The sequence below is a fragment of the Miniopterus natalensis genome, chromosome X (genome assembly GCF_054644295.1).
Source record: "Miniopterus natalensis isolate mMinNat1 chromosome X, mMinNat1.hap1, whole genome shotgun sequence".
NCBI classification, from domain to species: domain Eukaryota; kingdom Metazoa; phylum Chordata; class Mammalia; order Chiroptera; family Miniopteridae; genus Miniopterus; species Miniopterus natalensis.
In genome coordinates, this window is record NC_142103.1 from 64,981,195 (window position 1) to 65,002,310 (window position 21,116).

At 40.8% G+C, this 21,116-nt stretch overlaps 1 protein-coding gene across 2 annotated transcripts in view; it reads left to right on the forward strand.

The window, feature by feature from the left end:
• The window catches only part of MAMLD1 (mastermind like domain containing 1), a 145,978-nt gene that overhangs the window by 109,158 nt on the left and 15,704 nt on the right, over positions 1-21,116 (forward strand). The window lies entirely within an intron of this gene.

The following is a 21,116-nucleotide window of genomic DNA, read 5'->3' on the forward strand; positions in this document are numbered from 1 at the left end:
TCCTATCAAGTTTTTTGTTTGTTCACTTTGTGTTAACATACCGAAGAGAAACAATCAACTTTTCTGAGTTGGTGTGCCCAAAATGAGACATTTTAAAAACAAAGTGTATAAATCATTTTATACTAAATTCATTGAAGAAACCTGCTTATTTTCACTGTAAAGCAAGGAAAGGAATCTCATTTCCATTTTTAGAGAGTAGAAGAGGGCAGACATTAATCGTTACACATGAATATGTACAAATCCAAAATGTAGAACAACACAGAGATGCACTCCCATTCCAGATTATGAACCCAAGTAAAAGTTAGCAAAATATTAAAAATGTCTAAGGTAGATGGAACATCACAGTGTACTTGCTCTGTTCAGTTATGGCCCTAATGCCTACATCCAGCATTGTCACTGAGTGCAGGAGTGGGTTGCACCAGAGTAGCCATGTGGGTCAGAGATGTGACCTATCCAGGTGTATGAAAAGGGCTCGACTGCATCTCTCCCCTCCTTCCTGCACCCTCCCCAACTTCCCTCTCTCCAATCCATTAATGGCCTATATCACAGGTTTATGGAAACCTTGCCTGAGTCCATTTGTACTTTTAGCCTCCTCTGTCCCTTGAGCCTGCTGTGTAAAGCAACCCCTGTATGTGCTCTGATCTGGCTATTTGTGAGCTTGTAGGGGGCAGCAGAGGGTAGAACACTGCTTACCATTAAAACACCCCACTTCCCCACCCCCCAAAGGAAGACTTTCTGCTTTTACCTAAAGAGTTGAAAAAGTTTGGGTTTTCATTTTATCTTGATAATTTGCCCACAGTGACTGACGATAGTTTGTCTATTTTATTCTGTTTTGTTGTTAGATGAGGGCTTATCCTGTTAGTTCTTACCATCAAAAGCAGTGAGGTTGTTAAAAGATAAAAAGCAATGTAAAGATCCAAAATGATCAAACTCCTTCCCCAAGGCTATGTCTGTGGCCATGCTGAGAGCCCATGGATACCCCTGGCAGACACGGCCCTGTTTCTGATTGCCAATGCAACAGCAGCTCCTATGACAGAGTGAAATAAAAGTGCAGTGTTATTCTGTTTCCCCCATACTTTGGTCCTTCCCTCCATGTTAACCAGGTTTCATGTTAGATTAGAAAATGTGCAGCTTGGAATCCCACAGAGTCTATAGATTTTCATTTGGTTTATTGGAGCTAGGTGCGCAGAAAAATGGGAAGTGCACACTTTTGGAAATTATCATGTAGCCATGGCCTAAATTATATATAGCCCCGAAGGCCTGAAATAAGCATACTCCTGCTTCATCAGAAATTATTCCAACTTTTGATTTGCTTTTGGGAGCTTTGGATTTGAGGCTAAATATACAGGTTCTACCTGGCTTGCCCCTGCCCTTTGTCACCTAAATGTATGGCCATTCTTCATTTTTGAGCTGAGGATGTGAGCATAATTGTGGGAACTCAGACATTTTTGCAGGCCCAATTTGTCAAAGCCAGCTAACTCAGTAAGCCGATAGACGAAGGTGGACTCCTCATTTCCAATTTTGAGTAATGATCACTTATTTCCATGTGACAAAGCTTTGGAATGTGTGGGAGACACTAACTATAGTGAATAGACATAACTGGGAGCAATGCCATGACCCTTTCCTTGCATCAAGCAATACTTTCAAAGATGAGTTCTGGTGAAAATGAACAAAGCACTTAAATGTGGCTTTCTAATTTCATATCCTCAAAATACAAAAATTTGACACCAATTAGAATGCTATTATTTTTTTTCATTTTTATTTTTATTTTTAATGGTGGTGTGTTTATTTTTTTAAATTAATTTTTAATTTTTATTTGTCTTTAAAATACTACAGATATCCCTTTTTCTCCCCAATGACCTGTTTCACCACATCCCAAGCCCCTCCCCAGTCCCTCTGCTCACCATTGTCCGTGTCCTTGGGTTGTGAATATATGCATATATATTCTTTGGTAACTCTCTCTGCCTCCATCCACCCGCCCTCTTCCATCCCTCTGACATTCATCTGTCTCATCTATACTTCCATGTCATTGAATCTATTCTGTTTATCAGTTTATTAAGTTCTTTAGATTCCACGTGAAGCGAGATCATGTGATGTTTGTCTCTCTGCCTGGCTTATTTCACTTAGCATAATAGTCTCCAGGTCCATCCATACTGTCCCAAAGGGTATGAGATTCTTCTTCTTTACAGCTGCGTAGTATTCCATGGTGAATATGTCCCATAGCTTTTTTATCCACTCGTCTACTGATGGGCACTTGGGCTGTTTCCAGATCTTAGCTATTGTAAACTGTGCTGCTATGAACATCGGGGTACATATATTCCTCCGGGTTAGTGTTTCAGGATTCTTAGGATACATTCCCAGAAGTGGAATCACTGGGTCAAAAGGCAGCTCCATTTTTAATTTTTTGAGGAATATCCATACTGTTTTCCACAGTGGTTGCACCAGTCTGCATTCCCACCAGCAGTGTACTAGGGTTCTCCTTTCTCCACACACTCTCGCCAGTACATGTCGTTTGTTGATTTGTTGATGGCAGCCATTCTGTCAGGTATGAAGTGATACCTCACTGTGGTTTTAATTTGCATCTCTATGATGATTAGGAGGGTTGAGCATTTTCTCATGTGTCTCTTGGCCATCTGTATGTCCTCTTTGGAGAAGAGTCTATTCAAGTCCTTTGCCCATTTCTTAATTGGGTTGTTTGTCTTTCTCTTCCTGAGTAATGCGAGTTCTTTGTACACTTTGGAAATTAGCCCATTATCAGATACATCCTTGGCAAATATGTTTTCCTAGACCATGGGGGTTCCTTTGTATTTTGAGGCTGTTTTCTTTTGCTGTGCAGAAGCTATTTAGTTTGATGCAGTCCCAAATGTTTATTTTTTCTTTTGTTTCTCTTGCCCTAGGAGATGTATCAGTGAAAATTCCACTACATGGGATGTCTGTGACTTTACTGCCTATGTTTTCTTCTAGAATTTTTATGGTTTCGTGACTTGCATTTAAGTCTTCTATCCATTTTGAGTTTATTTTTGTGTATGGTGAAAGTTGATGGTCTAGTTTCATTCTTTTGCATGTATCTGTCCAATTTTCCCAGCACCACTTATTGAAGAGACTGTCCTTACTCCGTTGGATACTCTTGCCTCTTTTGTCAAATATTAACTGATCATAAAGGCGTGGGTCTATTTCTGGGGTCTCTGTTCTGTTCCATTGATCTATATGCCTGTTGTACCAATACCAGGTCGTTTACATTACAGTGGCTTTGTAATGGTTTGAAGTCCGGTAATGTGATCCCTCCCACTTTGTTCTTTTTTCTCAAGATGGATGCAGCTATTCCGGGTCATTTTTGGTTATATATAAATTTTTGAAATGTTTCTTCTAGGTCTGAAATATGCTATTTGTATTTTAATAAGAATTGCATTAAATTTATAAATTGCTTTGGGTAGTATGGACATTTAAATGATATTAATTCTTCCAATCCATGAGCATGGTATATACTTCCACTTGTTTAAATCTTCCTCTCTTTCTTTTTTCAGTGTCATGTAATTTTCCGAGTACAGGTCTTTTACATCCTTGGTTAACATTATTCCTAAGTATCTTGTTTTTTTAGTTGCAGTGGTAAATGGTATTGCTTCTTTAGTTTCTATCTCTGAAGGTTCATTGTTGGTGTATAAGAATGCCATTGATTTCCAGATGTTGATTTTGTATCCAGTTACCTTGCCAAATTCGTTTATCAAATCTAGTAGTACTTTGATGGAGTCTTTAGGGTTTTGTATGTACAATATCATGTCATCTGCAAATAATGAAAGTTGTACTTCCTCCTTTCCAATTTGGATACCTTTATGTTTTCTTCCTGTCTGATGGCTATGGCAAGGGCTTCTAGTGCTATGCTGAATAAGAGCAGTGAAAGTGGATATCCCTGTCTTGTTCCTGTTTTTAATGGAAATGGTTTTAGTTTTTGCCCACTGAGTATGATGTTGGCTGTAGGTCTATCATATATGGCCTTTATTATGTTGAGGTATGATCCCTCTATTCCCACTTTGCTTAGAGTTTTTATCAGAAGTGGGTGCTGGATTTTTTTGAATGCTTTCTCTGTGTCTATTGATGTGATCATATGATTTTTGTCCTTCATTTTGTTTATGTGATGTATCACATTTATTGATTTGCAGATGTTTTACCAGGCTTGCATCCCTGGAATAAATCCACCTTGGTCATGATGTATGATCTTTTTAATGTATTGCTGGATCCGGTTTACTAGTATTTTAGTGAGGATTTTAGCATCTCTGTTCATCAGGTATATTGGCCTGGAATTTGCCTTCTTTGTAGTATATTTATCTGGTTTTGGGGTTAGGGTGATGCTGGCCTCATAAAAAGAGTTTGGGAGTTTTCCCTCCTCTTGAATTTTCTGGTATAGTTTCAATAGAATAGGTGTTAATTCTTCTTTGAATGTTTGGTGAAATTCGCCTGTAAATCCATCAGGTCCAAGATTTTTGTTTGCTGGGAGTTTTTTTTATTACTGCTCCATTATCATTGGCTGTTATCAGCTTATTCAGGTTTTCTGCCTCTTCTTGATTCAGCTTTGGAAGGTTGTATGCTTCTAGGAATTTGTCCATTTCCCCTATGTTGTCCAATTTGCTGGCATATAGTTGCTCATAATATTTTCTTACAATCCTTTGTATTTCTGTTGGGTCAGTTGTTATATCGCCTCTTTCATTTCTGATTTTATTTATTTGGGTCCTCTCTCTTTGTTTGTTAGTGAGTCTGGCTAAAGGTGCATCAATCTTATTTACCTTTTCAAAGAACCAACTCTTGGTTTCATTGATTTTTTGTATTGTCTTTTTAGTCTCTATGTCATTAATTTCTGCTCTGATTTTTATTATTTCCTACCTTCTACTTCCTTGGGGCTTTTCTTGCTGTTCTCGATCTAGTTCTTTTAGTTGTTGTGTTAGATGGTTCATTATATCTTTTTCTTGTTTGTTGAGATAGGCCTGTAATGCTATGAATTTTCCTCTCAGGACTGTTTTCGTCATGTCCCATAGGTTTTGGGTTGTAGTCTGTTCATTTTTGTTACTTCCCATGAAGTGTTTGATTTCTTCCTTGATCTCTTTGGTAACCCATTCATTGTTTAATAACATGCTATTTAGCCTCTCTGTGTTTGAATATTTTTGAGTTTTTTTATAGTGGTTGATTTCTAGGTTCATGGCATTGTGACCTGAGAACATACTTGATATGATTTCAATCTTCTTGAATTTGTAGAAACTTGCCTTGTGCCCTAACATGTGGTCTATTTTTGAGAATGTTCCATGTGCACTTGAGAAGAATGTGTATTCTGCTGCTTTGGGGTGAAATGTTCTGTAAATGTCAATTAAATCCATTAGGTCTAGTGATTCATTTAAGGTCTGTGTTTCTCTGTTGATTTTTTGTCTTGATGATCTGTCCAGTGCTGACAGTGGGGTGTTAAAGTCCTCCACTATGATTGTGTTGCTGTCAATCTCCACTTTGAAGTCCTCCAAGAAATTTTTAATATTTTTAGGTGTTCCTGTATTGGGTGCATAAATGTTCATAAGGGTTATTTCCTCCTGTTGGATTGATCCCTTTAGTAATATGTAGTGACCATCTTTGTCTCTTGTTATGGTCTTTATTTTGAAGTCTGTTTTGTCAGAAATAAGAATTGTTACACCAGCTTTCTTTTTCTTTCCATTTGCATGGAATATTTTACTCCATCCCTTCACTTTTAGCCTGTGTGAGTCTTTTGCTCTCAGGTGGGTCTCCTGTAGACAGCATATATTTGGGTCCTGTTTTCTTATCCATTCAGCTACCCTTTGTCTTTTCATTGGCCCATTTATTCCATTTACATTTAAGGTTACTATTGATATCAACTTATTTAATGCCATTTTTCCCCTTTATGCTGATATACCTTTCTCTCACTATTCCTTCTTTTTCTTAAAGCAGTCCTTTTAGCATTTCTTGCAATGCTGGTTTGGTGGTACTGAACTCCTTTAGCCTTTTTTTGTCTGGGAAGCTCTTTATTTCACCTTTTAATTTAAATGATAGCCTTGCTGGATAAAGCAGTCTTGGTTGCATGTTCTTGCTTTTCATTACTTGCAGAACTTCATGCCACTCCCTTCTGGCCTGAAGAATCTCTGTTGAGATATCAGCTGTCACCCTTATGGGGGTTCCCTTGTAGGTCACTGCTTATCTCGCTCTTGCAGCCTTTAATATTTTCTCTTCGTCCTTGACATTCGCCATTTTAATTACAATGTGTCTTGGAGTGGGTCTCTTTGGTCCCTCTTGTTTGGAACCCTCTGTGCTTCCTGAACTCGTGTGACTTTCTCCTTCACCAGCCTAGGGAAGTTTTCTATAATTATCTCCTCCACCAAGTTCTCTATCCCTTGCTCTCTTTCCTCGCCCTCTGGAACTCCTATAATGTGAATGTCGTTTCACTTCATGTTGTCCCAAAGCTCCCTTAGACTGTCCTCATGCTTTTTAAGTGTTTTTTCTTTTTGCTGCTCTGATTGTGTGATTTTCTGTACCTTGTCTTCTAAGTCACTTATTCTGTCTTCTGCTTCATTGAGCCTGCTTTTAATTCCTTCCAGTACATTCTTGATATCCGATACAGCAGTCTTTATCTCTGTCTGAGTTTTATTCATGGTATGTATCTCTTTTTTCATGTTTTCACTAAGGTTCTCAGTCTTATCATCTAGAGTCTTCTTACGTTCCTTGAACATCTTCATCATCCATACTCTAAACTCCATTTCTGATAACTTGCTTAACTCCATCTCATCCACGTCTTTTTCTGGCGATGTTTCCTTTCCTTTAATTTGCGGGTTGTTTCTTTGTCTCCCCATTTTGGTAGGTCTTAGTGTTTGTATCTATATATTAGATATATTTGCTGTCTCCCAGTCTTGTGGGATGGGATTTTGTCTTGTGGGTCCAATGGAGCCCAGAGGTGTGTTTTCCTTATACTTCTGAGCTCTTTGCTCTAGGTGTGTCCCTCTTGTGGTTGTCCCTTTTGTGGTTTCTTTATGGTCTCCTGTTGTGGTTGGGTCTAGATTTTGGTTGATTAATCCTTGGAAGGACCCTCCTCTCAGGTTGGGTAACTGTGTCTCAACCCCAACCTCATCATGTAAGCTGTTGTATGGGTGCTGGCAAGGCAGGACAATACACAACTAAACTTCTGGGACACAAGGGGTATCTTACAAAATATCTTGACAGTCACTATGAAAACAACCCACTTGAAAAGAGAACTGGGAGAGTGAAGGGAGAACACACATGCACACAAAAAGAAGCTTAAGAGAAAGATAGAGAGAAAGAAAAGTAAGGCTTAGAGAGAGAGAGATGTATATTGTTGTTAATAGTGGTGAAAATTTAGAAAATGATAATAAACTAAAATGTAAAAAATAGAGAAGGTACTGGGAGATTACAGAAGCAGAGAAAAGATTCTGAAAGAAGGACCAGCAAAAAATTAAGGGAGAAAATAGGAATAAGATAATAGTTGAAAATGAGAAAACAAAAATACAATAAATAGAATAAGAGAAATGAACAATTGAACAAAAAGACAGGAAGACAGAAGGGAAGATAACAAATGAAAGAAAAAAAAGTAGAAAAAGAAAAAAAGTTATACCAATGTTTCGAGAAGAGAGAGGGAGCCCTGGCAGGGGGAGATTCCAGTAAGAGATTTGGTGGAAACTATAGAGAAAAGCATTAAATTTGGTTACAATGATAAAAAGTCCCAGTCATTGAGCAGGGAATATCAAGAAAGTCTTGATAGTAGAAGCAAGGATAAAACCAAACAAAGTAAATAAACAAAACAAAACTAAAAACAAGCTAAGCAAGACAAATTCTTTTATAAAAGAGAGAAAAAAATTTAGTTAAAAATGTTTTATAAAAAAAATTTTTTTAAAAATTATTATAAAATTTTAAAAAGCTGAAAAAACAAATGAATTTTCTTCCCTTTCTCTTCTTCCTAAGGAAAAAAAAAAGAACAAACAAACAAATACACAAACAAAAAACAAAAAGAAACCAAAAAAACCCCAAAATACCAAAACCAAAACCAAACCAAAAGAAAACAAAAAAACAGGAAAAAAAATGACAGTCAGGTGAGTTTCTTCTAGGCAGCTTATGTTGTCTGCGGGTTACTGTTTTATATGCTGAATTCTATTCTCCTGGGAGGTACCTGTATATCAGCCAATGTGAGGAGCCGTCTAGGTTTGGCTCTGCTGTCCTTAGGTAGATGGTTGATCTGAGGCTCTCTGTGGACCACCTCCTCTTGTCATCTATTTTGCAACTTTGTTGTTGCCTGGTCTTAGTCCAGAGTCTTCTGTAGAGTCCTTAGGGTGCAGGATGGCTAGTGTAGCTCTGGGTATCATGCCCCTTAGAGGTTTCGCTATCAGGCACTCGCTCTGTGGGAGTTAGCCTCTGCTCCACAGCCAGCTCTTCTGTCTCTACCCTGTCCTCTGATTCCAGTTCCCCAGGCTCTGGCCTGCTGTAGCTTCAGATTGATTTCAGCCTGTTGCCTTTTCTGTATGGGCCGTTTCAGCAGCCCGGGCTCAGTGGGTTAGATTAAAAACACATTCTGGTGAGCCCTTTTCCTGCCCAGCCTCCAGCAGGGGTTTTCAGCATTTCCTCCAGTTCCCAAACAACAGTCCCTGAGAGTCTTATTCTTGTAAAGTCCTCCTGTGAGCTGCTCTCCCTTCCCCCTCAGGACTGTGCCCTGTGGGTGTGTCTGGGGCTTAAATGAACTGGACCCACCCCTTTCCTGTTGGGGGCAGTGCTCATGGCTGCAGGAAAGGCAGGCAGGCTCCGCCCCTCCCTGCTCAGCTCTGGTTGGCTGGTCTCACCAGGCCAGCCTTTCAGACCATCTACTGTGCAGACCCTAATCCCAGCCTATGCTGGTCTCTTCTCACAGTGCAAGGCAGAAAGATGGGAGCCAGTTCCCCAGTCAAATTTGCAAACGCACAAAGCAACACACAGGCAGAAAGTCCACCCTGCAAGGTCCCACTGCCTGTGTGGAAGGCACCTAGTGGGAAGGGACTCAAAGTCAGCTCCATGCAGCTCCCTGCACCGCTGATCTCAGCAAAGCTAGGGTGGCTCCAAGTGTGCTGTTCACAGAATCCAGCCTCTCCGAACTGGAAGCTCACGGTGGGAGGGCTCCTCCCCTCCCCCCATGCCATGCAAATTCAGTGCTTTCTGGGACTCAACACAGTGCCGTATGGGCAGGCAGAGGGTTCCCATGTAGGGCCGCTCAGTGCAGTCCTCTGGTCCCTTACCACTTGGGTACCACACACTTTGGGACAGCCTTCCCTATGCTCAGCACCCAGAGCACTAAATGCCAGTTGCAGCCACCACTAGAAGCTTTGTATGGCTAAGAAGGCACCATCTGCCATTAGAGGTTTTGTTTCCTAGGAAGGCTCCGACCCCTCAGGGACTCACCCCTCCCCTGGTTCCCTCTGCCCTGTTGCGGGGGTGCTCCTTCCCCTCTTGTCGCCCCGGGTGTGAGAGCCCCACTTTTGAATGCCGTCCGCACTCCTGAGGGGAGGTAGCTTTTCAGCCTCCAAGCCTCCGGGCTTTGAGCCCAACGCAGGCTTCAGTGGGAACTCCCCTTTCCTATGCCCTCCCTCTCTCACCGGATTCTATGATGTTTCTTCAGTGCTCCCCACTCCAACTCCGTCCTCTCAGGTATGTTTCTCTGGTTTTTCCAAGCTGGCTATGTAGGATTTTATGAGTAAATTGAGTCCGTGGCTGGGAGCGGGGGCCACTCTGCTGCTGCTCACAGTGCTGCCATATTCCCAACCCCCAGGATGCTATTATTTAAAAAAAAAAAAAAAAAAGCAAGCAGAAAATAACAAGTATTGGCAAGGATGTGAAAAAATTGGAAACCATGTTGTACACTGTTAGTGAGATTGTAAACTGGTGCAGCCACTGTGGTGGTTCTTCAAAAAACTAAGCATAGAACTACCATATGACCCAACAGTTTTGAACAGGTATCTGTTCACCCATGTTCATAACAGCATTATTCACAATAACCTAAAGGTGGAAACAGCCCAAATGCGCATCAACTGATGAATGTATAAACAAAATGCCGTATGTCCATATTATGCAACATTATTCAACCTTAAAAACGCTACACATGCTACAACATGGATGAAGTTTGAAGACATTATTTTCAGTACAATAAGTCAGGCACAAAAGGACACATACTATATGATTCTACTTCTATGAGATCCCTAGAGTAGTCAAATCCATAGGAATAGAAAGCACAATGGTGGGCACCTGGGACCAGGGGTAAGGAGAATGGGGAGTTAGTGTTTAATGGGGACAGAGTTTCAGTTTGGGATAATGAAAAAGTTGTTGATACAGAGGGTGATGATGGCTGCACAACAATGTGGGTGTACAGTGGTACCTTGGTTTTCAAACGTCTCTGTTGATGAACATTTAGATTTACAAACACCGTAAACCCGGAAGTAAATGCTTGGGTTTTTGACATGCCTCGGAAGTCGAACATGCCACACGGCTTCCGCTGAGTGCAAGATCCTGAGGCCTAGCTGTCGCCTGTTGATCCTTCAGTTTTCAAACATTTCAGAACTCAAACAGTCTTCTGGAATGGATTACGTTCAAAAACTGAGGTACCACTGTACTTAAATTCCATGGTGCTGCGCACTTAAGGTTCAAAATGGCAATTTTACAACAATAAATAAAAGAAAAGGAAAACTGAAGTTTTAAAACACTCACTAATACTCTCTTAATCAAAAGCAGTATTTTATTTTATTTTATTTAAATATGTTTTTATTGATTTTAGAGAGAGAGGAAGGGAGAGGGATAGAGAGATAGAAACATCTGGGAGAGAGAAACATTGATAAGCTGGGGATCGAGCCTGCAACCCAGGTATGTGCCCTGACCAGGAATTGAACCAGTGATCTCTTGGTTCATGGGTCAACGCTCCACCACTGAACTATGCAGGTTGGGCAGCAGTATTTTATTTTTAAATAACATTATCATCTGATATAAAGGCAGCAAGCTGATCTGCCTGTTTTCTGTCAGAGAGAGAAGCAGTATTGACTGCAAGTATACTCATCATTTGTGTGGGCCAGATGGGTTTTCTGGATGTCTTAATGAAATGCATGCATATTAAGTGCTAAGGATAGGGTTCCTGGACATAGCCTTAGGAATAGCTTTCCTGGTAAATTGAACACAATTTCTGTCCTTTTCTGTGCATTTTGGAGAAATGACAACACATGGGTGGGGGAACAAAGAAATGACTGTACACAGGAAGGGACATTATCTCTGCTTTTGAATGAGATAAGAAGCCCCACTTCCTTCATTGGTTCTCTGGTGCATCTGCAAGTCTGGAAACACTAGGGTGACTCTCGGTTTGCTGATTAATACAAGAGCCAGTAAAATAATGTTAGGGACTCGTCTATGACTTGCTTTCTATGAAAACTGTCCATCTGGAGCAAGTGCTAGGACCTGGTGTGAAGTTCTAGAAAGGTTAAGGATCTGAACAACAGTGAGAACCATCTCCTAAGGCCTTGACACTGGCACTCAAAGTAGAAAGGAAAAACCATTGACTGGTGCCCAAATACCTTTTGGAGAGTCGACACACCTGGTCATTATGTCCCTACTCACACCTCAACTCCCAAGACCTTTGGTTTTTGCCTTTCAGGGCCTGGTTTGCCCACTTTTTAATCAGAGTCATTTGTGTTTTGTTTGCACCCCACTTGATAGCAGACTCCTCAGGTACAGGAGGATGTCTTATCTAGCTCTGTAAAAGCAAGCTGAATGAATGACCCTTTGAATGAATGAATGGAAGAATGCAGGAAGGAATGAGCTGATAATGAATTGCATCTGTTAGCCTTTGCAAAATTAAGCTCTTGAGGCTCTTTTGAGTGTTTTAAAGTAATTATTGATTGAAGCTCCTAGTCTTCAAGTCCTGGATGCTGATGAACTCATATTACCATATTGGGTCAAAGGGAGGACTCTGCATCTGTACATAGAACCCCCACCTCCTGATCGTGACCCATTTTTCTGGTCTAGTTGGGGCTCTTGTCCTTCTATAGCACTTGGGAAACACTTGCCTACCATTCTACAAGTGTGCTATCTGAATATATGTGATTTCTTCAACCTCCAACATATACACAGTTGTATCCCTCCAGTGATAATTTGCACCAGTTGTTCTGTTGTGGTGGTGATGAAAATTTCATGCATTTTAGGACCCCCCTCCCCCCAAAAAAAGACATCTGGATGCCATTTCATATATCACAGTGAGAAAGCACATGATATAAGAAAAGCCCCCCCCCCCAAAAAAAAAAAGCTGGTTTATAAATTCAGGCCAATCATTGCATTGCTTTTATCCCAGTTAAGATTCATTTATGCCACTCTGGGGCAACATCAATATTTCTAACATAAATCAATCGATTTCAGTCAGCTCTGAGAATAGTGAATGGTCTTCACTTACACACAGTTCTTTCTTTTTCTTCTTCTTCTTCGACTAGCACAGTATTAAGTGAATATATTTTGAAGGCTGTTCAGCATGTTTTTTTTTTCCTGTCAGGCTTAAAATGTAACTTATAATGACACTCGGTTGTATTTGAATAAGCTGCCACCATTGGTTAATTTTTTTTTATTCAAAAGGTTTATTTTACTACTTCATGAGCACAGACTTTTATATCCTTTGTAGAAATGATCTTTCAGGAGTATTGTTTTTATTTGTTTGTTTTTGTCATTTTGACAACTATATTGTTAGTCTCTTTTATTTGCTTTATTAACTTTTCATTTGAAAGTGCCTTCTTTTGTAGAACAATTATATCACAAGGAGATTCCTTCCCACCACCCCCTAGAAAGTTCTCCCACCTTCCTTTATTATTCTATTAACTGCTATAGTTCAAGATCAATACAGACCAAAGGAGCAGAATGGTGTGGAAAGGGACAGCCTCTGGCAATGGCCTTGACCATGTTGATTCCCTCTGAACTCATATAGATCTAGAATCATACAGATCTGTCCTACCTGGCTCTTTCCTCAGCAGCTGGTGGGCAGGATGGATGTTCTGAGCTCTGTGATACATGGTTACCTCATACTGCAAAAGACAAGATTGTAACAGAGGACCTTGATAAAAACTGTTAGTCGGCTTTTGGAATGATGTCATGGCCTTGGGAACTTAACAGACTCCACTCAGTCTCTGCTGCAAGCAGGAAATCTTCTTGTGACTTTTCAGAGCTAAACTCACATCCAGTTTAGGGTTTAGAATTCTTCTCCATACCCCATTTTTTAAACAAAATACAAAATCTCGATGTTGATCAACAATCTAGTCCAATATGCTCCCCAAGACTTCAGAGCCCTTTAGAGATTTGATGACAACTGATGTTCCCACTGAGTCTTCCCTCCCCTGTCCAATTTTTTGCTCCAATGCCACCTGCTTGCCTATAAACTGAACACAGGGTATCGGAATGAGGCCCTCTGCATGGATAAGGCTCTCACCAAAATGCTGCATGTGTAGTAACCCTGCACAGAGGAAAGCAGGAGCTTCACTCTCCTTGTTCCCACTAATACTGTTTTGTTTCTGCCCCACCCCTAAATTTCACTTGCAATGGTGGTAGCTACATCCACCATCTGCCCTGCCTGAGTTAATTGTCCAGGCAAATTACAGCTTATAATTTTCCCCTCCCAGAAGACGTTCCTGAAAGCTAAGTATTTCTCTGTAACCCTACACTTGATTCACATCTATTTACAACTTTCCTTGTAGATTAAGTTTTTGATATAGTATTGGACTAGGGATTAAGAAAGAGAATGAACTCTCATGATTGTTTTTAGAGCTATCAGCATGCTAGTCAGCAAAACCTCTTACAGGTTTTTAATTTTTGGTTTACAGTTATAGCCTCTGAAATCAAATCTCAACTTTCTGGTAGGTTCTTGGGCTTTTCAAGGGATTTAAAATTTCAGGGGCTTGGTGCCAATAATTGCTTTTAGGAGCTAGCACTGCCTATTTTCTATAGATGAATTCCAGTTTGGATTATCAATTATTTTCTTCACAGAAATCCACAAAGTACATATTCAATTTTGCATTGGAATTGAATATGATCTAGAAATCTTTAATGTTGTTAAAAAACTAGGCTATTGCTTCTAAAATGTGTAATGCATTCAACGAATGCAAAATAGAGTATTTAAGAGCTTTAGTACCACACTGGTGATATGAATGAGGAGTCCGAGATTGAGATATTTGATCTGCACTAGATGTATTTGCTGGAGCATGTTGTACAGAAAGGTCAGGTTTGTTGGATTTCTCTTTAAATGAACTGGTTTGTGGATAAAGGATCATGACTCAAAGCTGAGCAGGGTTCAACAGGTCCATGCTTTATCATCAGAAATAGGATGCTCCCCAATGTGAGGCTGGAGGTATAGTGCAGTCCTCATGAACTCAGAAGTCTGAGGGGCCAGGCTAGATTCTTTATCAGCTAAGATAAATTGAGTCTCAAGTAGCAGAAAAACCAATTCTCAGTGTCTTAAACAATAAAATGAACTTACTGAGCCCTGTAAGTGGAAATTCAGAAGTTGGGCAGACTTCACAGGTAGTTTGAATCAACAGCTCAACAGTGTGACCAAAGATATTGTTTCTTTCTAGCTGTCTCTTCTGCCTTCCCTAGCATCAGCTTCATCCTATGGCTAGCTCCCCCTAGTGAACAGAGAATAGCTGCCAGCAACTCCCTGGCTACAAGCTTTCCCCTGCTCTCAGCTAGGTGAGCAGGAGAGGCAGTTGCTTCTAGGAGCTCTGTCACAAGAGTAAGGAAGCTTCTTTCTCAGAAATTCCCAGGAACTTTGGGTGTAGTAGCCTGAATGCTGCTTCATGTAAGCTGAACTAAGTGCCTTACCTCTAGAACCCTAGGTGGAACCAGGTTTCTCCAAAGCATCTAAGCAGTGTGAGGCAAGTGAGACTCCCTGAATGAAAACTGGGGAAGGTACAAAGGAAAGACTAGATGTTGGCCAAGCAACCAACAATATTTGCCACAATCCACCTCGGTGGCCATCCACATCCATGTGCTCCCTCTTTCCAATGCATATGCCTCCCAAAATGCTCACCCCACAGAAAACTTATTTACCCTCTCCTCAAAGTGGTTCAGATCCAATCTAGAAATTCCGGGTAACATGTGGTCCTCTCAATTTGGTCACTACACTACTCCTTGTATTCCAGGGACCCCTGCCCACCATGTTCACCTCAACAGAGAAAGAGCAGGAATACAAGAAAGAACAAACAACTCTCTTTTGGCAAGGGGAAGCTGGAAAGCAACACACAGTGGTCATTGGCCCAACATTCAGATCATATTCTGCTTGACACTAGTCAAGTGCTCCTTCCTTCTCTGAAATTCAGTCTCCTATTCTGTATGATGAAAGGGTTGGATTAAATCTGTGGTTCTTGCATGAGTATGCCCTGGAGGGCTTATTAAAGTTCAGATTACTGAGTTCCACCCCGAGTTTCTGATTCAGTGGGTCTGAGTAAGGCCCAGAAATTTACATTTCTAACAAGTTTCCAGGGGGTGCTGCTGCTCCAAGGACCCCCACCTTGAGAACCTCTGGTGTAGATGACTCCTATGGGCCCTTCTTATTCTGACGTTTAAGACTCAGACTTTCCTCAGCACTCTCTTCTCTATTTACAACATATTGTTTTATAAATGGGACATACCCAACTTTATCTAAAAACATTTTGGAGCTCCTGCTTTGGTTTGTCATCTAATTTTCAACAAGCAAAGCTGAAAGTGAAAGATGCCATAGGGCTTCAGGAAAGTTAATAACTTTCTTGAATTTAATAAATTAGGAACAGTAATGTGAAGATTGTTCATTCATCCTCCCAGCCCCTATCCCTTGTAGCATGGCACTCTTTGGCATTACTCTATGTGACTCCAGAAAGGAGCCTTTTCCAGAGAGAACTTGGATTCTTAGGCCTCCTTTTGCAAGCATTCTCTCTATATACTCTGCGTATCCATCAGATCTTAGAATAGGAGTGGCACTGAATGAAACAGTGTTGTACATAACATTGATATGAGAATTTAGGCAATTTTGTGCCCATGGCTCCTCACCTAGACAACATTTATTCATCCTTTAAGCTTAGTTCCCCCAAGCAGCTTCCTTGAACCATCCACCCTCCCCAGCCTAGGTTGGGTTCACCTGTTATTTTTTCTCTAGCATTCTGCAGCATTCTCATGTATCACTTATCAACTTGTATTACAAATCCTTGTTTAAGTGTGTCTCCATTATATTAGTGTGCCAGCCCTAAAAGGACAAGGACCATATCCACCTTGTCTAACAATGTTATCACAGACTCATAATCTACCACTTACTGGGTTGCAAGGACCTGATGAGGGAGACAAAGCAGTACGGTGAAGACCAGAACTTTCTCCATAGAGCACAGTGTACTGTGTTGGCTGAGGGCTGTTGGGCTTTTTTGGCGGGTAGAGACAGTCAAAAACCTCAGTTAAAGCCCAAGTTAGACAGAAATCCTGGGAGAGTAGACTTGTGAGGTTCCCCCACAACTTGCATTACCTTTGTTTTTGTTTTTGTTTTTTTAGTATGTCTTTGTTGATTTCAGAGAGGGGAAGAGAGATGGAAAGAGAAGTAGAAACATCAATGATGAGAGAGTCATTGATCAGCTGCCTCCTGCATACCCCCTGCTGAGAATCAAGCCCAAAACCTGGGCACATGCCCTGACAGGGAATCAAACCACGATCTCTTGGATCATAGGTTGATGCTCAACTGCTGAGCCATGCCACGGGCTGCACTGTCTTTTTTAAAGCAACCAATTCATGACTGGGGTAAGGAAGGAAAATAACAGAAAAAGAAATCTAGCCCAAGAAATCTAACAAAACTACAATAAAGCTCAGATAGAAATTAATTATCCAAGCTGTGAGCCAAGTGCTTAAGGGAGGAGATAGGAGAGTGCTCGTTACTCACTGCTCACTGTGGTTGTTCATTGGGGCAGTGTTGAGAGTGGCAAAGGGGTGAGGAAAAAGGGGGTTTCTCTATATTTTTGGCAGAAAGAAGAGCTAAGTAACCAAGTGCTCCTTTGTGTCTGTTTGAGTCTGCCAAAATGTATGGGATCAGGTGTATAAATGTATTGGCGGGAAAGCCCGTGAAAGTTAAAGGAGAGGGAGCAGGAAAAGTTTGGGAGAGCCTCAGACCACAATGCAGGTGGTCTGGCCCATGAAGGACACAGAGGATTGGGTAATAAGAATCTCGAACCACAGTGCAACTCCAGGAAAGGGAGAGGCATAGCCCCAGGGAGACAGAATGGGTCAGAAGAGAGAAGATGAGGTATTCAATAAAAGGAAAGAATGGTGCCCCCTCCCATATAGATAGGAAAGGAAGGAGACCAGATATGTAGCCATGAGAGAAAGGAGTAGCAGGAAAGCATAGGTTCATTTGTAGTTGGAATACCAGAATACGTGCTTGTGCATCTTTGTGGACAAAATCCTGAATCTTGGAATTGTTGGCATTTCTGATGAGGCTCAGAAAGCTAACACCAGGCCAACCCTAAATCCCATAAGGAGTGTTCTGAGGTAAGTCCTTGCAGACTTGATTCTACCCTAATCTCCTGTGACTGGAGCACCTCCAGAAGAAGCTGGGAATGGCAGCAAAAAAAAAAAAAGAGAGAAATTGAAATTCTAAAGCGATTTTTAACCTCTAAGTGATTATGATATTACATGAACTTGAGTTGTTCTTTGACAAAGCACAATATTTTCTACTTATAGAATATAACAATAAAACCAAGATGTATGTAACCATAAACCAGATTAAGAAGTAGAACTTTCAAAATATCTTAGAAGCCCTCTCTCTTCCCAGAGATAACTATCCTTTTTTTCCAAGAGCTGACTCTAAGAAGTACACCTTAGGCTTCTTGGTGAGCTTTGAGCTCATCCTAATTAGATCAGGCACATCACTAATCTCTTTCAATAGTTATCTTCTGCATAGATGTCCGTAGATTGCTCATCCCATCTATCTTGTGTTGATCTTCATTAGTTTCAAACTTAGATGGGCACCTTGTCTTTTTTTCAATACTTTTTATTATCTTCTAATTAGAATAATATGTACTCTTTGTAGTAAATTTGGAAAATGCAGAAAACATAAGTACATAATATATAAGTAAATCAAGGATAACTACCATTAACATGTTGGCATATAGTGGGGCTTTTTTCTATGCAGAGATGTATATTTCACATGACTGACTTCAAGTTGTATATATAGCTTTTTCATTTTATTGTGAATATGACATAGATACAGAGTAGTGTGTAAGATCTATATGAACAGTTTTAAAAAGTGTAGTGTCACCAATTAGGTTAAGAAGTAGAACATTGTCAACCCCCGGGGAGACCTTCTCTTCCTCCCCGCAGAGGTGACCACTATCTTGATTCTGACAGTCATTCTCTTGCATTTCTATATAGTTTCAATAGTTTCACCACTTATTAATGAACTCTTAAACAAGCAATTACTTCATTTTGAAGAACCGAGTGGCAGGCATAATCTAGGTATGTCCATAAGCAGCAAAGAGTCATAGTGCCACTATTAGTTGAAGACTTCCAAAAGAAGAAAAGCTGCCCTAGATCCCCTCTTAGGGAGTCAGTGGCTACAGGAATTTCCTGTAAAGGGAATATATGGAGCCTACCACCAATGGCCCTGGACACTGATGTGTGGCCAGAGGGATTGGGCTGGTCTGTGTGCTTTCGATTTCCCAAGCTGCCTCCAGGACTTCCAACTTCCAGATGATGTAGGTCAAGTCAGGACACCTCTGTGGGTTGAAGTGAGCATCCCCAGCTGATCCAGGCATCAGGATCTGGATGGCAGAGCAAGAAATTCAGCAGCAAATGGTCAAGTGAGATCTCTTCCAGGTTGGGAGAGAGGCAGGCCCCTACGAACATGAAGTCAGAGAGGCAATCCAGGGATCAACCCCATTATGTTGGCCATTCCATCTAATTCATCTCCCAGTTCCAGAGACAACCTAGAGCTGCTGGTCCTGTACCTGATGAAGATTCTTTCATGCAGACCAAGCTACTTTTCTTCTTTCCCCTCTATCATCTTGTGATTTAGCTTCCTGGGGCTGTGTATTCAGTTGACCCTGGTCTAGCTACTTTTGAGCTTGGCAAATTATGATGCTGTTATCTCCTGGCACATTCTCCTTATCATTGCAGGATTTTGTCTTTTGAAACAAAGACAGACCTTTATTGTACTTTTAGTGGGACCATGGGAGCAATTGGAGTTAGATATATGCATTAAATCTGCTATCTAAGTCCGGAAGTCTCCAAAGGAAATCCTGCTGCTCCCTTCCTCGGTTGCCCAAATGTGATGGCTAGTTGGATGGCTCCTTTGGAACCCTAAAGCTTGTCAGCAGTGCTTACTGTACCCACCAGGAACACACTGGGGGGAATAGGGAGAGAGGATATGCATAAGCATAAGGGTTAAGCTCCGGACATTGCATTTTTAGTAGTTGTGATTAAGAGCCTGATTTTTGGAGTAAGACCCAAGTTTCACTTCCAGCTCTGCTACATACTTATCACATGACTTTGGGCAAATGCCTTTGCTTCTCTGGACCTTATTTTCCTCACCTATAAAACGGGGATACTAATAGTATCCCTCTTTCAGGGTTTTTGCAGGAATTAAGGGAGATAAAAAACTGCAGTGCCTGGCACATTGTACATGTTCAGTACATGGTAGCTGTTATCATCATCACCATCATCATCATGAAATAATAGCCACCTCCCGGAAAGCTGTCAGAGCCACAGTCTGTCTTTGCTGCTGAGGCTTTAGACTCTGGAGAGCCTTGATGTCCTTGTCCTTTGACCCAGCACCCGGTGTTCCCAGTAGCTGTGCTCTTGACCTCACCTTGCTCCTGGAATGATTTGCAATGGCCCACCTAGCCTGACCAACCACACAGTCTTCTTACCTCAAGACCCAGCATTACTGATGGCAGGTACAACACTGGCCACTCTGCCAAATTGCCCCCACATAAAATGGCCAGGCTAAAGGGCAAATTGTACTGCAGACCTGCTCTGTGCCCAGCACTACAGGAAGGTATACCACAGTCTCTACCCCAAGGAGTTAATAAGCTACTTGTTTATTCACTAGAATTCATGGTGCAGAAAAAAAATATATTTATTCTTTCATTCCTTAATTGATTTATACATTATTGATTTTACCTTTTTGTGTTCTTGGGTTCTTTTTTCTCTAGGCAAAGTAGCAATTTACCAGTATAACTTAGCCCTGTGTTTAAATTCCAAATCTGAGAACTTGATTGACTAAGTGAACTTGATTTTGTACCCTATCAATTGTAGTCAGCCTTAGACATTTAAACTTTGAAATATTAAGGTTAAATTATATACATTTATAGAGGAAAAATCCAGAAAAGCTCAAACTCTTCCAGTTCTTGCATAGAAAATACCCTGCTCCAAGGAAACTGTAACAAAATGCAAATTTATAGAAGAGATCCAGGAAATGGATGTGCCCTAGATTTCTTTGGAGAATCTCTTGAGTGAACCCTATCTTCTTCCCACCTCCTGTACCACATGTATCATAAAAGAACTCTCCATACTTGGAGTTCTTCTCATTTTAGGATATAGTTGTAAAAAGAAAAGAGCACTGGATCACACAGTAGCCAGCCCAGAAGCCATTGCACAGCTGTGGAACCCTAGCAGCCCTCCAGAATCATCTTGCAGCTGGCCTGCTTATAGCAATAACAAAGGTTTCTGTTGGGCAATTTGATCAAGCAAAACTCAGGGCATGGACTTTGAAGTCATACAATACTTGTGTTTTACTCCAAGCTCTGGCACTTACTAATGAGTGACCTTGGGCAAGTTGCTTAACTTCTTTGTGTTTCAGTTTCCTCATCTTTACAATAGGATCATAATAGTAGCTTCCCCATAGGATTGTTCTGAGAATTAATTAATTGAAATGACCCCAAGAAAGGACTGAGCCCAGTGCCTTGCATTGAGTAGTTCTCAATAAAGGTTTCTAATTTTATCAAAATGATCATTTATCATTTTCATTAGTCTATTTTGCCAAAAGATAAAAGAGGTGATAGCCCTGATGAACTGTGTTGGCCAGACCATGCTTAGAGCAACATGTTCAATTCTAAGCTAACACATATAAAATTCAT